The sequence below is a fragment of the Spermophilus citellus genome, assembly GCF_964194105.1.
Source record: "Spermophilus citellus genome assembly, contig: SCAFFOLD_605, whole genome shotgun sequence".
NCBI lineage: Eukaryota > Metazoa > Chordata > Mammalia > Rodentia > Sciuridae > Spermophilus > Spermophilus citellus.
In genome coordinates, this window is record NW_027673138.1 from 35,655 (window position 1) to 53,260 (window position 17,606).

General features: G+C 46.4%; 1 pseudogene across 1 annotated transcript in view; it reads right to left on the reverse strand.

Moving 5' to 3' along the window:
• The window catches only part of LOC308640063 (kelch domain-containing protein 4-like), a 34,380-nt pseudogene extending 17,054 nt beyond the window's left edge, over window positions 1-17,326 (reverse strand). The window contains exons 1-4 of the transcript in view: window positions 17,275-17,326; window positions 16,585-16,676; window positions 12,450-12,548; window positions 2,082-2,218 (exon numbers count right to left, since the gene is read on the reverse strand). The product of the transcript in view is annotated as a kelch domain-containing protein 4-like (transcript). The remainder of the gene's footprint in view (window positions 1-2,081; window positions 2,219-12,449; window positions 12,549-16,584; window positions 16,677-17,274) is intronic.
• Between the last annotated feature and the right edge of the window lie 280 nt (window positions 17,327-17,606).

The following is a 17,606-nucleotide window of genomic DNA, read 5'->3' on the forward strand; positions in this document are numbered from 1 at the left end:
AAACCCAGCATGGCAGGCCACAGTCAAAAGTGAAGTAGACGGGAGAGCCTCATTTTCCTGACTTCCAAATTAATACTCAAAATGAGCTCTCTCTCTCCAATCCAAGATGCTCACATGTGCCCCTCCTGGACCAGGGATCGCACCCTGGCTACCAAGGCCAGTATCTCTGGATCTGTCCACCTTCCCTGTCTCCCTCATCAGCAAACACTCAAGCCACTCAGAGTCAGAAACTGCCGCAGTCTGGCTGGGCACAAATCACGAGCCACTCAAGCAGGAACAAACTTTATTTCTGAACTCCACCAGCACACTCCACACACGTTCCCCGGGAACTCTCCCGAACGCCACCCACGCCGCTCCTTCAGGAACACACCACACACCAACCGGAACTCCCTCTCCCGGGCTGCGCGCACACTCACTCTTGGAACCCCGGGAGAACTCAACGGGAACTCCAACGTAGCAGGCGTCCGATGCAGCAAGAGCCATCCTATTACTGGACAGTAAAGGCCTAATATATAATTGAATCAATCCAGCATCATCTTAATGGCTCGCCTCTCAACCAATACTACTGGCAAAATGCCAGGGGCCATTCCGACTCGGCTGTGGCTCTCAACAAGAAACCATCACCAGCTAGCTCCACACAGAGATCTATACAGAAAAAATAAAGCGCATAAAGTAGCCACCGTCCTGCAGGCTGCCACCAAGGAGCAAAAAATGGCAGCTACATTTAAGGTTTGCACTCTCACCTGAGTTTAAAAAAAAAAAAAAAGCCTTCCCCACTTTGTGCAATACACTTTAAACCTCTCCTGTTTTCACAATAGGAAGCATCTAAGTAATGAGCTACTTGCTAGTACCACCTCCTGCTTAAGCCAGCTGCCTCCACATCCTGCAGATGCAATCCAGCCCAACTGCTGGAACACACTGAGGTGAGAAGGACAGTGGCAGGGCCACCCCGAGTGACCACACCTCAAGAGTGCTCCTGTGTCCTTGGAAGAGAAACGAAACAGCAAAGCCTGCAGACAGGAGAAAATGTTCATGCCACAAACGGCTCAGAGTGTCACTGCAGCCACGTCCCACAGCAGTGCCACTCAACGGTAGGCCTGAGGGGAGCTACCAGGTGAAGCGAAAGCTCTCGAGGACCTGCTACCTGTGCCCGCCTCAGTTATGGATGGAAACTGCTGAGGCTGATAAAATTTACTAAACATCAAGAATACGTTTTTCAAAAAGGACCCAACAAGCAAATAAGCACAACTGGGTTTTGAAAGGAATAATTAAAGCAAAACAAAAGAGAATAAACATGGTCTGGGTCTACACAAATTTGAGTTAAGGTTCAATATATAAGTGGCAAAAACAATTTTTAGTATGAAATAATTTCCTGATTGTGGTGCCTCCCGAGTAACCTTTCCCAGTGCCGCCCAAGAAAGGGAAGTGCAACTGGGCTCCTCAGCCCTGTGCTAATGTCGGCCTGTTGGAAGCCTGGCCAACACGGCTGTGGGCTGTACCAAGCAGGCAGAAGCGGCACACCTTTCTCTGTCTGGGGAGGCAGAGGATATATTACCAAAAGAGCCTGGTAGAGCCTCCATTCTCAGTGGCTGCTGCCAGGCCCAGCTGCCAGGGCTGTGCAAACCACAGAACCAGCCTAGCTTCCTGAGGAGGAACGTACAGGCTGGTCCCTTGTCCCTGCGCCACATTCCCACCCGCACCCCACTCAGAAGGAGCACTTCCTTTGAGGAAAGCACACCCAAGGGATCGGCTTTGTTTCTGGCATGCTTGAGCCCCAGAATTGCCTTACCACCCCACACCTGGGAAAAGACAGAGGGCCCACCGCAAGGAGCACCAGAGGTGACGTGGGAGGAGCACAGAAACAGGCTCGAACACACTGCCAGTGCAGCCCGGGCACCACTGGGCAGCCAGCAGCCTTCCCCATCCAGGCCTCCCTGTGCAGGTCCAGAGAGCATGAGCCTTTCCTCCACAGCTCAGTCACCACTGGGGCCTACAACCAGGGCCCCACCAGCCCTGCTCCCTTGTGCAGAACTTGGCACAGAAGGGCAAGTCCAGGGCTCGGCTCCTGTCCAGGACCTTACCTGACTTGCTCCCAGGTCTTGGTGGCCAAGTGCAGGACCCAGAGGTCCTTGTAATGGTAGAACTGCTCTCCATCGGGAGACGCAAACTCCCCACCGAAGACCCACAGCTGTCCGCCGCCCTGAGGTACCACCACAGTCTGTCAAAAGAAAGGCAACAAGTCAGGCCAGGCAAGAGAAGCTAGCCAGTCCCAGAGGGCCAGAGAGCTTGGGAACCAGCCAACATCTCCTGCCTCTGGGGAAAGAATCCTGAAATCCTCTGCGAGGCACACTGTCCTCAGTCAGAACTCCACTACACTTTCATGCCCTCCCAGATTGCAAAATGAGCTTCCACTTAAAGGCACACAATGCCATAGCCTGTTAAAATGGAGCATAATAATAGTTATAACACAAGCCAACCCTACTTTCTCTTTATTAAATATCTACAATAAAGCTGTTTCAATCCTCATTACCCTTTCCTAGCACTACACACCTAAAACTACCCCCAGAAATTAAAAAATGCACGTGTAATACAGAAACATCTGTGGAGTGTCACTGACGTTCACTTCTGAGGACTGAAAGGTAGGAGTGGCTATGCTTTGAAAGGCCCTCCCATCCACACGACAGACTGAAAACAGGCTCTCTCTGGTGCTGTGGTCCTAGGGCTCCACCCTCACCAGTGATCAGTGATGGCAGGGGGGCTTTGTCAAAACAGTGGGCTCTCTTGATGCTCAATGCCCTCTGCCATGTTATAACATAGCACCTAAGTCCTCACCGGAGACTGGCACTCAGCATTGAACTTCCCAGCCCCAGAACTGTGAGAAATAAACCTCTGTTCTTAATACAACTACCCAGACTATGATACTGTGTTACAGTACACAAAATGGATCATGACGAGTGAAAGCTGGGGTCTCTGGACCACTACCATGGGAAGCGTTCCCTGGGCTGAACAGTGCAAAGGACCCGAGGATAGCAGGGGGCAAACCCACAAGGTCTCCAACAGCTGCAGCAGGGGCACTCCTCAACAGTCATTAGACACTGCTAACAAAAAGGAGGACACGGGCTCTAGGCGTGAGGCCCACAGGACTTGCTCCTCTGGGGACTCTGGCAGTAGAATCTCCAGAGAAAGCCAATTCCACTGCTCTGGGCCCAAGGTGAGGCAGCACATCACGGGGAAGGGCCCAGCAGAGGACAGCTCCAAGTTCATGATGGTCATCAGGAAGCAGAAGGGGGAAGGGTCACGGGGCAGAGAACTCACCTCCTCAGCCACGCCTACTTGCCTACAGTTACCACCCAGTCCAGTCAGTCCACTCAAACCAGGATGGACTGATCTGGCCACCACTCTCACAGTCCACTCAAGACAATACTCACCCTCTGCTGAAAGATGGAAACAGGCAGCTTTTACAAAGCCCAGCACCTAACCACAGAATAGTAGTAGGAAAATGTGAACCCAGGAAGGAGAAAGCTCAGTCCACGGAACTGCCCTAGAAGTGGCTAGTTGGCACAGTGGTCAAAGTGGCAAAGATGGGAGAACTGGCAGACAAGGACTTTAAAACACACACTATGTTCAAAGATTTAAAAGAAAACAACATAAGAGAAATAGAAGCTGTGATCAAGAACCACACAAGTGCTAGGGCTTTTCAATACAGACTACAGAATGAAATACGTTTCATTAGTTCACAGAGCACAGACTGATCCTGGAGACGACAAACAGAAACTACACCAAATTAAACAGAAATTTTTAAAAAACCAGAGTGGGAGAGGGAAAGATTATCAGGCTGGATAACATTAAACAGTCTAACATATATGCAACTCAAAGAAAATCAAAGATAGAGCAAAACTGAACTGAAGGAAAAGCAATAATGAAGAGAAATCTTTTAAGCATCCTTGGGAAGGAAAGACAGGTATGAAACACACAGGCAAGTTAAGAACGAACGGCCAAATGGGCAGCCTGGTACAGGAGAGCTAAGGCTGGAGCCCTGGGGTGGGGGTGGGGGTGGGGGTGGGGGGTCAAAGGTAGAGGTCTGCACAGCAGGCTCAAGGCTTGGGCCCACCCAGCACGCACACATACACACACACACACACACACACACACACACACACACACACAAACAACCACGAGCCTCTCAAAAGAAAAAAATATCATAAAACAGGACCTCTCTCAAATGCTCAAAGAATACTGTTAACAGAATTCCATATCCAGCAAAAATAACCTTCAAAATGAAGACATTTTTCTCTAGCAAAGCTGAAAAAAACTTGTTTGCAGCAGACCTGTTCAAGAAATGACCAGAGACGTTCTTCAGACTGGGGACATTACCAACAGAAAACCTGGATTTATACAAAGGAATGAAGGATGCTGGAAAAGGTAAATAAGTCAACATAAGATTCTTTCTCCTTTTAAAATTTCTTTTAAAAACAAGTCTAAATCAAAAAGAGTAACACTGCATTGTAAGGTTTATAAAATACACAGAAGATATTTGTCAATAATAGCACAAAGAACAGAAGGAAACATGTGGGCCTCCACCATAGTTCTTCCAGTTTATGAGACGTGGCACAGTATTTGAAACAGACCACCATAAGATGAGCAAGTACACTGGAAACCACAGAGCAATCACTAAAACAAAACAAATGGGGAACTGCTGATAAGCCAAGAGGAAAATTAAAATGAGATATTAAAAGGCAAAAGAAGGCAGGAAGAAACACAAAGTATAGAAATACAGAACAGCTGGGACGAAACAGCAGGAACCTGATGACAGAATCAGTAATTACACTGAAGATGAGAAGAATACACACCAATTAAAAAGCAAAGACCACAGAGTTGGGAGCTGATGTGAAACACAACACAATCATAGCACTGTTCACAAGAAGTGCACTTTAAATAGTCAGGGGTCAAAAAGGTCAAGAGTCAGAGGAAGGAAAAAGTTGTAGCAGGCAATCCTGAGCCTGAGATAAGGAGGCAGCCCAGCGATAAGGAGGCAGCTCTGTAACCGCAGACAAAGGAACCTGAGGACAGCTAAGGTCATCAGGCAGAGTCAGCAAGACCAGGGAAGAACTAACCACCACCAGCCACCCCACCTAACAAGGCGCTGTATACAACAGCTAGAGAAAACAAGTGCTTCAGCAACCCGCACAGGACAGGCACCCAGACAGGACGATTTAGGCCAAAAAGTAAATCTCAAACATGAAAGGACTGAATCATACAAGGTGCTCTCCACAACAGAATTAGACACGAATAACAACAGGCCTCTTGAAAAATCCCCAAATATTCATAAATTAAACAACACCCTTCTAACCTCTGTAACCATGGGTCAAAGAAGACATCTAAAGCACCTTACTTCAATCAGAGTGACACAAAACACAGCAGCAGGTCCAGTGTACAAGGAGCAGTGAGGCAATGTCCAGAGGGACATGCACAGCTTTTAAGTGCTGTTAGGAACCATCTGAAAGAAGTCAGGCCTCCACCTTAGAAGCCTAGAAAAAACAAATCAGACTCAAAGTGAAAGGAAGGAAACAACAAAGTGTAGGAATTATTGAAAAGAAAAATTGTAAACAGAAATCAACAAATCCGACATGGCAGTCTGAAGATCCAGAGGAAAGGCCTGCCCCCCACCACAACCACCACCATCACCCTTGCAGCCTGGAGATTCCGAGAGCCAGCCACCAGGGCTGGGGTCCCTTTTTCACCAAAGCATGGCTCCACAGCCCAATATCAAGTGCCTATATAGGCTTCAGGCTGCCACTGCCATGTAACTGGGATAGCGCCGCTTCTGTCAAGGGACAACAATGAGGACCTGGTAAGATGTCACCAAGGTCCCTGTGGGCCTGGCTGCACCAGAGGTTTCTCTACTAGGGGTGCTAACAGTTATCATGTTGCTGAGGTGACAGGGAGTCTTGCTTGGGGTGGCCTCTCTCTTGTTTCTCCTACTAATAGCCACCTTCTTATGATCACCCTCTCACTAGTCATATAATCTAATACCTCCATATTCCACATCCTACCTCATGAACATCTCAGCCAACCCTCTAGCCCCCCCCCCTTCCACCACCAGAAACTGTAAACCATGTCACAAACCTATTGACTATAAGGTAGAAGATAGAACCAAACTCATCATTTCTGATTATAGTGACAAAACTCTAAATGTAAAAACAGAAGCTAACTGATATATGGCTGCACGTTGGGCACACTGAGTGCTGTAATATTGATCTCTCCTTTAAAAGTGAGGTATTGGTAACCTATGGGGACACTATAAGACAATAGGGCAGAAGCTGTGATACCTCGGATCTACACTGCAGGGGAGGAAGACACAAAGACATCATGAAAAAACAAGGGAGGAAAGTGTCCCCAACAAACCGAGATACCACAACAATAGACACCATAGATAGAGCAGTAGGTGAAATGTCAGAGAAGGAGTTCAGAACACACATAACTAAAGTGACCTGGGAGTTAAAGAATGACCTAAGGGAGCAGATACAGGCAAAAACAAAGAGATAAGAGAACAAAGAGATAAGAGAGCAAACACAGGCTGCAAGAGATTACTTGAAGAAAGAAAGATTACTGGGGGGAAAAACAAACAAACAGAAATCCTTGAAATGAAAGAAACAATAAGCCAATTAAAAACTCAACAGATAGTATTACCAACAGACTAGACCACCTGGAAGACAGGACCTCAGACAATGAGGATAAAATATACAATCTTGAAAATAAAGTTGACCTCACAGTGAAGATGGTAAGAAACCACAAACAGAACATCCAAGAATTATGGGATACCATCAAAAGACCAGATTTAAATTCATTGGGATAGAGGAAGGCTCAGAGATTCAAACCAAAGAAATGCACAATCTCTTCAATGAAATATATCAGAAAATTTCCCAAGCATGAGGAATGAACTAGAAAATCAAATACAAGAGGCCTATGGGACACCAAGTGTACAAAATTACAACAGATGTACACCAAGACACATGAAAATGCCCAGTATACAGATTAAGGATAGAATTTTAAAGGCCACAAGAGAGAAAAATCAGATTATTTATAAGGGAAGACCAGTTCGGATCTCAGCAGAATTTTCAACGCAGATCCTGAAATCCAGGAGATCCGGGAACAACATACACCAAGCTCTAAAAGATAATGAATGCCAACCAACAATCTTACATCCAGCAAAATTAAGCTTCAAATTTGATGAAATAAAAACCTTCCATGATAAACAAAGGCTAAAAGAATTTACAGCAAGAAAGCCTGCAGTACAGAACATTTTTGGCAAAATATTCCACAAGGAGGAGATGAAGAGAACAATGAAAATCCGCAAAGGGAAGAAATACAGTAAAGGAAAAGCCACCAAAGCAGAAACCAAGTCAAGCTGAATAACAAACAAAAATGACCGGTAACACAATTCGTGTCTCTCAACTCTTTTTGATAAATTTTTACACATAAAAATTTTAACTACAATGTCATCTGATTTTTCAGGTTTTTGTTTATTTTGTATTTTTTAATTTTCTACTTCTCTTCGAAAAGTTACCAAATATTTTCTTTCAAAAGTTTTAGCATTCTATGCATGATATTTTAACATATAATTAATCTGGTATGTGTATAGATATTGCCTGTGATATGAGATGAGGTATATCTTACTTTCTTATAATTAAAAAACCATTATTCAAGAGTCAAGGATGAAAGAGATCAATCAGGGTAAAAATTGTTTAATAAGGTATTTATAAAGATAAGGGCAAGGTTGAGGGAAACCAACAAATTTTGTGAAGCACCTTTCCTTCTGTAGACTTGGAGAGGTAGGAGGTGAAAGAAGAGAGAGCCATTATGAAAACCTTGTAGAGGTGACCTAACTGAAGCATGAAGAAACCAACTTAAGAGTCTAATAGCCTTATAGGGAAGAATAAATCACCTCATTCCACTTTTGAATATTCTAAGTTCATCTCTTTGGTGTCCCTTTCTGAAGGAACTCAACAAGACACCACATAACAGGGGACTTATCATGCAGCCTATAGCATATGTCTCACCAAAAGTGAAAGATGGAGAAAAGAGGGAATATGGCACCCACTGGTTACATGAGGCCACTGAGTATTTGAAATGTCTCATCTGAATTGAGGTGTGCTATGTGTTAAATAGACATTACATTCCAAAGAATTATTAGGACAAACAAAATGAACATGACATATCTAACAATTATTTTCTTTGCAAATTATATTGATAATCCATTGGGTTAATTTATTTATTATTTATTTATTTAAATATATTTAAATAAATATTAAATAATTTATTATTATTTATTTATTTAAAAGAAAGAAAGAAAGGAGAACAAGGTAACATATTCTGTATCTTGACTGTAGTACTATATATCCATTATATATGTTGTCATTTTTTAATATTTGTGTTGTCAAAATTCATATAACTATAAAACTAAATAGGACAAATTGTACCAAATATAAATTATATCTCAACAAACATGACTATAAAAAGAAATCTAGTTCATGAAGTGTTTTAACAGTATTGGGCACATACTAGCCACCTGATAAATAACGGTTATTACTATGATTGATTAAAACAACCAACATCAGGGGCTGGGGTTGTGTTCAGTGGTAGAGCAATTGTCTAGCACGTGCGAGGCCCTGGGTTTGAGCCTCAGCACCACATAAAAATAAATAAAACTCTAGATAGGGCAAAGGGGTGGGAGGGGAAGAGAGAGGGCACAGGGATAGGAAAGACGGTGGAATGAGATGGACATTATTATCCAAAGTACATGTATGAAGACACAAATGGTGTGAATATACTTTGAATATACTTTGTATACAACCAGATATGAAAAATTATGCTCTATATGTGTAATATGAATTATAATGCATTCCTTTGTCACATAAAACAAATCAGAATTTAAAAAAAAAAAGAAGAAATTCTTAAAGAAAACACTGTTTCTGTTTGGATGTAATGCTGAGATTTTTAAGTATCCTGGAACCTTTCTACTTTCTTTCAAGAATGCTTTCAGGGCTGGGGTTGTGGCTCAGTGGTAGAGCGCTTGCTTCACATGTGTGAGGCACTGGGTTCTATTCTCAGCACCACATATAAATAAATAAATAAATAAAAAGTCCATCAACAACTAATAAAAATATAAAAAAAGAATGCTTTCAGAGTTGCTAGATAAAAGGCAATAGAGTCATTATGTCCCCCAAACTTCACAACTTCAGCACCATCTCCTAAAGGTTCAGAAAGGACTGTGGTCACCTACGGCCACCCACACAAGCAGAACGGTCGAGCTGAAGAAGCCAAGCTTGCTGTCAAGTGGCCACTAAAGAGCAAAGCCCAGGGACCACTCTCCACTCACACCTGCAGAAAGACCCTTACCACGAGCACAGTAAAAATAAACCATGACAAACTAAATCTGTACTTCTGCCAAACTACTTTTTTACTTATTAAGGAAATGCATGATAAAACAAAATCTCTACTTGTCATCCCAAAAGAATTGAGGAATACAGAGCTCCCCCCCCCCTCACAAAAGAAACATACACCCAGGGGAGTCTTCCAAAAGCACCAAGGACGCCTGAGCCAAGCACCTGCCCAGATTTCCCACAGAAATCAGTCTGTGTGCGTGTCAAAGACACCAGAGAACCCATGCTGCTTTCAAAACACACGGTTGTGGGAAGCCATTTCTGACACGTGATTGGGTGGCTCCCGTTAAGGGTCTGAGGCGCTCTGGCTGTGTCGGGGCTTTCCCGGCCCTTTCCTGATGAGAGAGCCCATCCGTGTGGGGGTGTGCCTGACCACTGACCCCGGGGGCCCAATCACTGACCCTGACCTTGGAGTGCGGTCCCCCCTCAACCTTCATTGGATGAAATTCTCCCCTAAATCTCTTGTTCCCCAATAAAAGGCTACTCCCAGGCGTGTTCAATCTCTCTCTCTCCTGCTAGCCCTGAGTAATCCTTGCTGCCCTGCTGGGCGGTTAGAAGAAAAAACCAGAGAGGGGAGCCGTCTCAGACCTGACAATATAAATAAGGTAACTAAGTCTATGTGTTTTATTTCGATGTCATCTAGCTAACTTTATGCCTAAAACCTCATTAATAAAACCATTACACAGGCCGCATGGTGGACACGGTTAATTCTAGTTCAGCAAGACACACACTGAAATTCTAGTTATTTCAAATAATCTGGCCCGTTCAAATATCTTGAACCAACTCTCTCAGGGTAAAGACCATTATATAGACCTGTCAGTCATTAAACAGGAAAAACATGGAGGAAAACTTTTTGATTAAGAAAAAAACAGAAGAACGAAATGGCTAACTAGGGCACTAACAATAGGAGCTTATAATTCAAACCCAAAGGTTTCAAGGCTGGGGACGTGGCTCCATGGTAGAACGCATGCCTAGTATGTGTGAGGCCCTGGGATCACCAGCACAACAAAGCAGCCTCAAAATTTCAACTGAGGACAAGGTCAATGTTCTTTCCATTTTGAAATTATTAAACAAACAGAATGGACCACTGTCTGGCAGAAGGACCCTCTTAATAAGCTCACTGCCAGTTAAAACTGACCTAACCACCAGCACACAGTACTCTGAATCATGCTGAGGTAGGAGAAAAACCAATCATTTGCTAAGAGATACCCAGAGGAAGAAATTTATCTTAAAACATAAGAGGTTCAGGGTCAAGAAGGAAGTCTGAGGATTAAAAGACTTAAAAGCACACTAAAACTGCTTCCTCTGATATCCCTCCCAAATAAGGATCAGTGTTTTTCTTTTAGAGGACATAACTTGAAGGTCTGGTTGGAACTATCACGCAGTCCTCAGGACAAACCTGGCCCTTCTGGAGAGACCCAGGTGTCCTGGGCTGGAACTGACCACAGTTGGCTCCCTGACCACTATCTGTTCTCGGCATTGTCCAGCTTACTGATAAGAGTCTACTCCCCCAGCTATCATCTGTGTGACCATTTATGTACTTGGTCAGAAGTAAACAAACAGCTTTTTTAAACACCACCTTCCGGATGTATACGCAGCACATAGGTGTCCTGAAGCTCTCCTGAAGCTCTGCTCAAGCTGACTAACCACCACCACTCTCCAGGTCCAGTGGAGGCCAAACACAGCCTCGGAACCAAGCGCCTGGGACATGCCTCAACAACTCAGAGCACAGAGCAAGGCCTTCCCTTCAGCACCCACTTCCTCCGCATCCCATGAGTCTGTGTCCCAGGCATTTGGACCTCCTTGTGGTTTTAACTGGAATAAATGGAAAACCTGAAGTTCACAACCCTCTTCCCAAAGGCCAGAAGCAGCAACCAATAGACTCCAACATAAAATAGCATGCTGTGAATGGGTTCTACCACCAGCCTGGGATTCTGCTGAGGGACAGCCAAGTCCATCCATGCCCCACACCCTCAGGACCAGATGAGGCAAGAAACAGGAACACAGCTAAGGCTTGTGGCCACAACCCAGCACCCACAGTAGGGCCTGGCAGATAAAAGCCATTCAGTAACTCTCTTTAGCAAGGACACAGTGGACTCCTACAAGGCCTGCACAGATGAGTGGCAGGAGCTGTCGCTTAGCAGGAGGCCAACAGTTTCTGTGGCTCAATGGACACAGTGAAATTGTACTTATTTCATAAAAGTGTGTACACGTTGACTCTTCCCCATAAGTTACCATGTTCGTTCGTATGCCAGGCCCATCTGGAATTTTTAAATTCTTTCTTTATGGAAAATAAATTTCATTTCAGTGTGTTTTGGTCAGTTTTCTTTGGGGGAACCAACCATCAAGTGACTCAGGAGACCAACTCTCTCTCACTCCTAGGACTCCACTACAGCCAGCTATCTGCCGACACAGTCCAGGCAGAAGAGCTGTGCCTCACACCCACTCCCTGCCTTCCTCCTAGATAGCGAGCGAGCCCCACTGCTCTCAGGGCAAAGCTGCAGCGAGGACCATGGACAGACCCACATACCCATGGAGCCCAGGAACTCATTCCTAGAGAGGCAAAGAGCAGAAACAGGCTAACTACATGCTAACTCCACACTACTACTTTGTCATGACTCACTTCATTCTAAAATAATTATTTTCCTTCCTCCAGTGCCCTGTTCCTGGATATCCCATCTCCTCCTGTGCAACACCTAGTTCAGATCTTGGGCCTATGGGGTTCTCTTACTTACAAGAGAAGCAAGCCTTTTACTAGCCTATCATGTGCCAGGCCAGACATGAGTTGTTCACACGTGGGTATTTCACATGATCTTCACCCCACCTCCCCTTCTCACATGTAAAGAACTACAAGCACAAAGAACCTTAGTAAAGAGTTCAGGTTAGAAAACAGCGGAGCCCAAGAAGATCAGCACAAGGTTACCTGCCCTCCACAGACTCTGCAAGTGTCTACCCTTGGCTCTAGCCTGGGAAGAGGGAGGAAGGAGGATGGTCAGTACTGGTTACCTGGTGAGCACAGCGCCTTGGAGGTGGACCAGGGATGTCAACTTTGGTCCAAGTGTCCTTCTTGATGTTGTAGACATAGAGCTCATTATACAGAAGAGTCTGTGGGAAGGAAGAGGAACCTCAGTATCATGAATGACATGCTCCAAGAAAGTGACAGCATGTGGGGAGGACACTATGACAAATCCCCAGAAAGCTTGTCCCTTCCAACAAAGGACTATAAACCAACACAGGCAGGTAGGGCGCTGGTCCTGAGATCTACAGGGACAACAGGACAGCCACCCCACAACTTTCTGTAGGTTAATTTGCTTGCCACTCTGAGTGAAAAGGCATTTGACACACCCAACCGACCACATATCACAGCTGAGCCAGCCTGCCGTAAGCGTGCCCAGAATATTGACATCTGCCCGCAGCTGAGCAAACCATCTAAAGCACAGCCCATCTCATAATAGAGTACCGACATCTCATGCCACTGTTAAACACTGCTCTGAAAGTAGAAAACAGAAGGGCTGTTTTAGGTGCTCTTTCCCACAAAGTCAGAGGTCCTGCAGACAGAAGCCAAATGCTCACAGTTTACTGCTCTGAGGCACCAGTCGCCTTGGCTGATCAGCCAGACCCTCACTCTCCAAACCCAAGCCTAACTTTTTGGGGACAGATTGACTGATTTGGTGCACTGGGGATTGAATCCAGGGCTCTACCACTAAGCTTCATTCCCAATCCTTTTTATTTTTTATTTTGAGACAGGGTCTAAGTTGCTGACGCTGGCCTTGAACTTACAATCCTCCTGCCTCAGCTCCCCAGTCACTGGGATTACAGGCATATGCCACTGCATCCAGCTCAGATCTAGTTTTTGAATGCATGAAAAGGCAGAGAAGGCTAAGAACTGACAGAACTCCTCGCAGGCCAGAGGTAAGTGAACACAGCTTTCTGCTTCATGCACAGGGCTTTCTAGACTACTCAAAAATAAAAGCCCCACAATTTATTAGCATTATTTTTCATTCGGAACCACCTTGAAGGCTGGAAATGTACAGCTCAGTGGAAGAGAGCTTGCCTGGCGTGCGCAGCCCCGTGGGATCCATTCCCAGCACCGGAAACCAAAGTTGAAGGGTAGGAACGTGAAAAGCCACCACAAGGAAGAGCAGTCCCGGCAACCACCAGAGAACCAAGCAGGCCCACCTCTGCAGGCAGTGCTGGGGACAAACACCCTGCAGAACTCTGCCTGCAGTCACTCAGTCCCCGACTGGCCCTGGTGACTGTCAAGGATGCACCAGGCCTGACACCCAGGAAGTAGGATGTAAGAGAGGATCGTGAAGGTGACGCTCATATCACTGCTTTCAGTTAACTATGCTTCAAATGACACCCAAGAAAAGTTGAGAGGAAAAGAAAAAAGGTATACTTTACTTTTTGGCCATTGAAATATTCACCTCCAAAAAGGATTAACTCATCTTTCTCAGGGTGAGCGGACAGGGAGGCATTTAACCTGCAATAGACATGAAGCAGAGATGAGCACACAACGCCATGCTAGGCCAGGCTCCTTTCCATGAGCATGCTTTACCAGAGACAGCAGGCCCTGGGGCCATCCTGAGGCCATCAGCCAGATACCAAGTTCATGCACCTGAAGAGCCCTGGTCTGGGCCACCTCACTCAGAACTGGCTGAAAACATGAGCAGGCAGGCAGAAGCTCAGACCTCTGACCACGCTGCCTCTGCCAGACCTGCCCTGTTGGGGGTCTAGCCCCTTAAATCATAATCGAAGCTGCTCCTAAAGCCCAGTATGTCCCAGGGGCCTTCTGCCAAGAAAATGTCAATAACTCTCTATTTCCTGCATACACAGGACAAAATAATAGCCATTGGGGAAGCTGCACACACATTCTGACTACTTCAGTAGAAAGCAGGACAAGAGGCCATGGCTGTGGCAGAATGCCCTGCTCTCAGCATCCTTGACAGTGGAGTCCCCAGGTGGGTCCACACTACTCATTCCAGAAGCTGCTTCTCAAAGGGAAAGCCATTTCAAAGTCAAGCAACTGGGGAAATCTGAAACCTCTATTTTTCTCTTGGAGATTTATTATGCACAGAAAGATTTCACAGTCTGGGAAATTTCCCAGTAAAGAGACCAGCATTAAAACAGTGCAGCTGCAAGGGAACAGTCTGGCATCCCTCAGAAGCTAAATCCAGAGCTACGTCATGAATCGGCAGCCCCCCAGGTGGAAACTCCAGGGGACAGCTGCAGCCATGTCCACCACAGCACTGCTCACAAGCATCCACCAGCACAAGGTAGATAAGGCCAAGCCCCAATGCCAACATGGTGTGGTGCCAGCATCTGAACAGCCTCCACATCCCAGGAGACAACGCGAGCAGGGCAGCAGGACAGGGAGCCATATTGTACAGGGCAGGATGTGATACTCGGGCATGCAGATGGCTGCACAGCACTGTGAATGCGAGTTACGCCACAGAACTGAAGAAAAGGTTAAAACGGCAAACTGTGTCACACACACAACCACAATGACACGTTTTTAGAAAAGAACAATGCTTCCCACCCACCCCCAGTTTTGTTTTGTTTAGTTTTCTCTTTTAACATGTCTTAGTTCTCTGTGGCAAAGTATCTAACATAAGAATCTGTAAGAGGCCTAAAGCAGAAAGTAGCAACAAGGCCCCACTGTACCCAGGCACCACCTAGGCACAGGCAGCAAGAGGCACAGACACCAGTGAGTGCAGCGTCCTTGGCCCTAGGCCACACCTGGGCCACACTCAGGGCCATGCTTCTTAGGAACCTGTAACTGTCAAGGGTTCCTAATGATACACAGCTGAGAGGAGGGAGGTCAGAAGTTATGAAGGCTACCAAACAAGGTCTTCATCTCACCATATGATCCAACACCAGCTCCCTCTGCCTGGCAGGCAAGCCCAGCTGGCACAGGGACAGCCAGCACTTTATATACTTGGCATTTAATCTGACTTTTGGGACAAGCTTTTTCTTTAGAAAAAGTTCTAATACATCATCAAAACTAATAATAATAACAACCCATGTTCCAAGTAGCTTTCCTCAGGAGCACCAATACCCACAAAGAAGCCTTAAAAATATCCAATCTGCTTCAACCACTCAAATGAAAATGTCCATCTACCAAAGAAAACATACCAACTAAAGGAAAAATAAAACCCAGTCCCCAGCAGAATGAACTAAACAATAACAGGACGTGTGCCTGGGGCTGCTCCACCACCAGCACTCTGCTCAGGGGCTCACTGCACCCTGCCACCAGCCCAAGGGCCCAGGGATGCAGGCACAGAGCCAGTCCTGACTTTGCTGAGGCAAAGACCGCACAGCAGAGCCAACTTCCTGAAGGCTGGCCCAGGCTGACACGCCACCAGGCGGGACCTACAAGCTGCATCTCATTCTGAGGACTGAAGCAAACATTTCTCAAGTGAACAAAACAAGCCTAGGTTACATGTTTGGCAATTACACGTTTCCCTACTCTGAAGGCTGCATCATCTTCTCATGAGGATGCTGGGCCTCCCTAGGTTAGGAACTAAAGAGCTTGATGCACTCAATGTCCTGCCTCTGCTCTGTGAGTAACCAACAGAGAAGCAGAGGGTCCTAGACAGAAGCAGAAAATAATCAGCACTCAGAAATTAGGAGGAAGCAGCCAGAGGGAAACCAATGCCTGCTCATTTCAGCCCACACCAACTCTATCCATGGGTGTCTGAAGTCCTGCAAGAGACCTGAGATTTCCTTCACCATTAATACGCTCACTTAAAATGGCAATGTATATCTAATAAGCTTCAAGTGAGAACTTAAAGGCAGCAGAACAAACACCTGTGATGTTTTAAAACACTTTTAAAAACCTTCAGAGCCAAACAATAGCTTGGGGGGGTGATACTCACCCATGGGTGCCACCAACTATAGTGCCTTCAAACCCACTCTAAGAGGAGCAGCCGTGTTGAGCCATACCCCCAGGCCCCTACAGGACAGCAGAGCTCACAGCCTGTCCCCAGCTTTGCAGAGGCAAGTGACCCACAGCAAGTGCTCATGGGAAATGTTCAGAGTGTTCAATCATTCCTGAGAACATGTATCCATGTCAAGTCACTTTTCAACTTAGGGAAGAGAGGGAAACAGAACTAGAAGGCAGGGAAGCCTGCCCGCTTACCGTGGAGAGGGCGGGGAACACGGTGTCTCGGTGACCTGGGTCTTCCTGGCATCCAGTGTCTGGAAATGGGCTATCAGGGCTTCCAGGTCTTCCTAGGGCACACAAGCAGCCAACATGAGACTCTTTCTAGAACCTGCCATGGAGCCAAAAGCCTGGCCAGCTTTCCTCCAAGGTCACTTGGATCAGACTGGTCCAGTCACATCTATGAATCACAACCTGCTCTCCCTGGGTTTGAAATGCACAGGGCCGAACACATTCAGAAAACACAGGGCTGGGGACACAGCCCAGTGGTGGAGCACTTGCCCACCTTAACTTCAGCACCCAGGCCCAGGGTGCTCCCGCCTGCCCCCTGTTTGACAACAGTACCTGGTCTTTGTCTTGATCTTGTCTGTCCTGTTCACACCCCCACCTACCCCCATGATAAAATATGAGCTCCAACAGAGAAGCATTAGAGTCAGGTTGGGACAGGGCCTGCATAGAGGCTCAGAGACCCCTACTGACAGCTGTGGCCGCAGACCTAAAGCTGAGGTGCTGATGCACTGGCATAGCTGGGCAGCTCTGGAGGCCAGTCTTCCGCCCTGCCCAGCCCTCACTCCCTGTAGGCACCAAGTACACCCCACCCCCACAGCTGGTGCAAGGCCAGTCATCTGGAAAGCGGCCTGCAGTCTCCTCTCAAACGCACTCCCTCACCTTGTTCGCACTGAGACCTGGGATCTGACTCTTTCATTCCTCCCACTCGCACACCTTGTTCCCACATTCTGCAGAGCTGGAAGTTCAGATGTCCTTCTAGCACTTAAGACACTTTCAGAGCAACCTCCCTCTTACCAACCCAACGCTGGCCTCTGCACACAGCTCCATGGGCCTCAAAAGTTACCCAAACCCCTTTCCTCAGCACAGGTCAGATAAACAGCAACTTTTAAAAAGTCCACTAAGCACAAGGAGGACACAGGAAGCTGACACAGGACAGCGATCAATGACCTAGTTAACGAAGTGTGCCTTGTTCTCTGGATCACGTCAGCTCA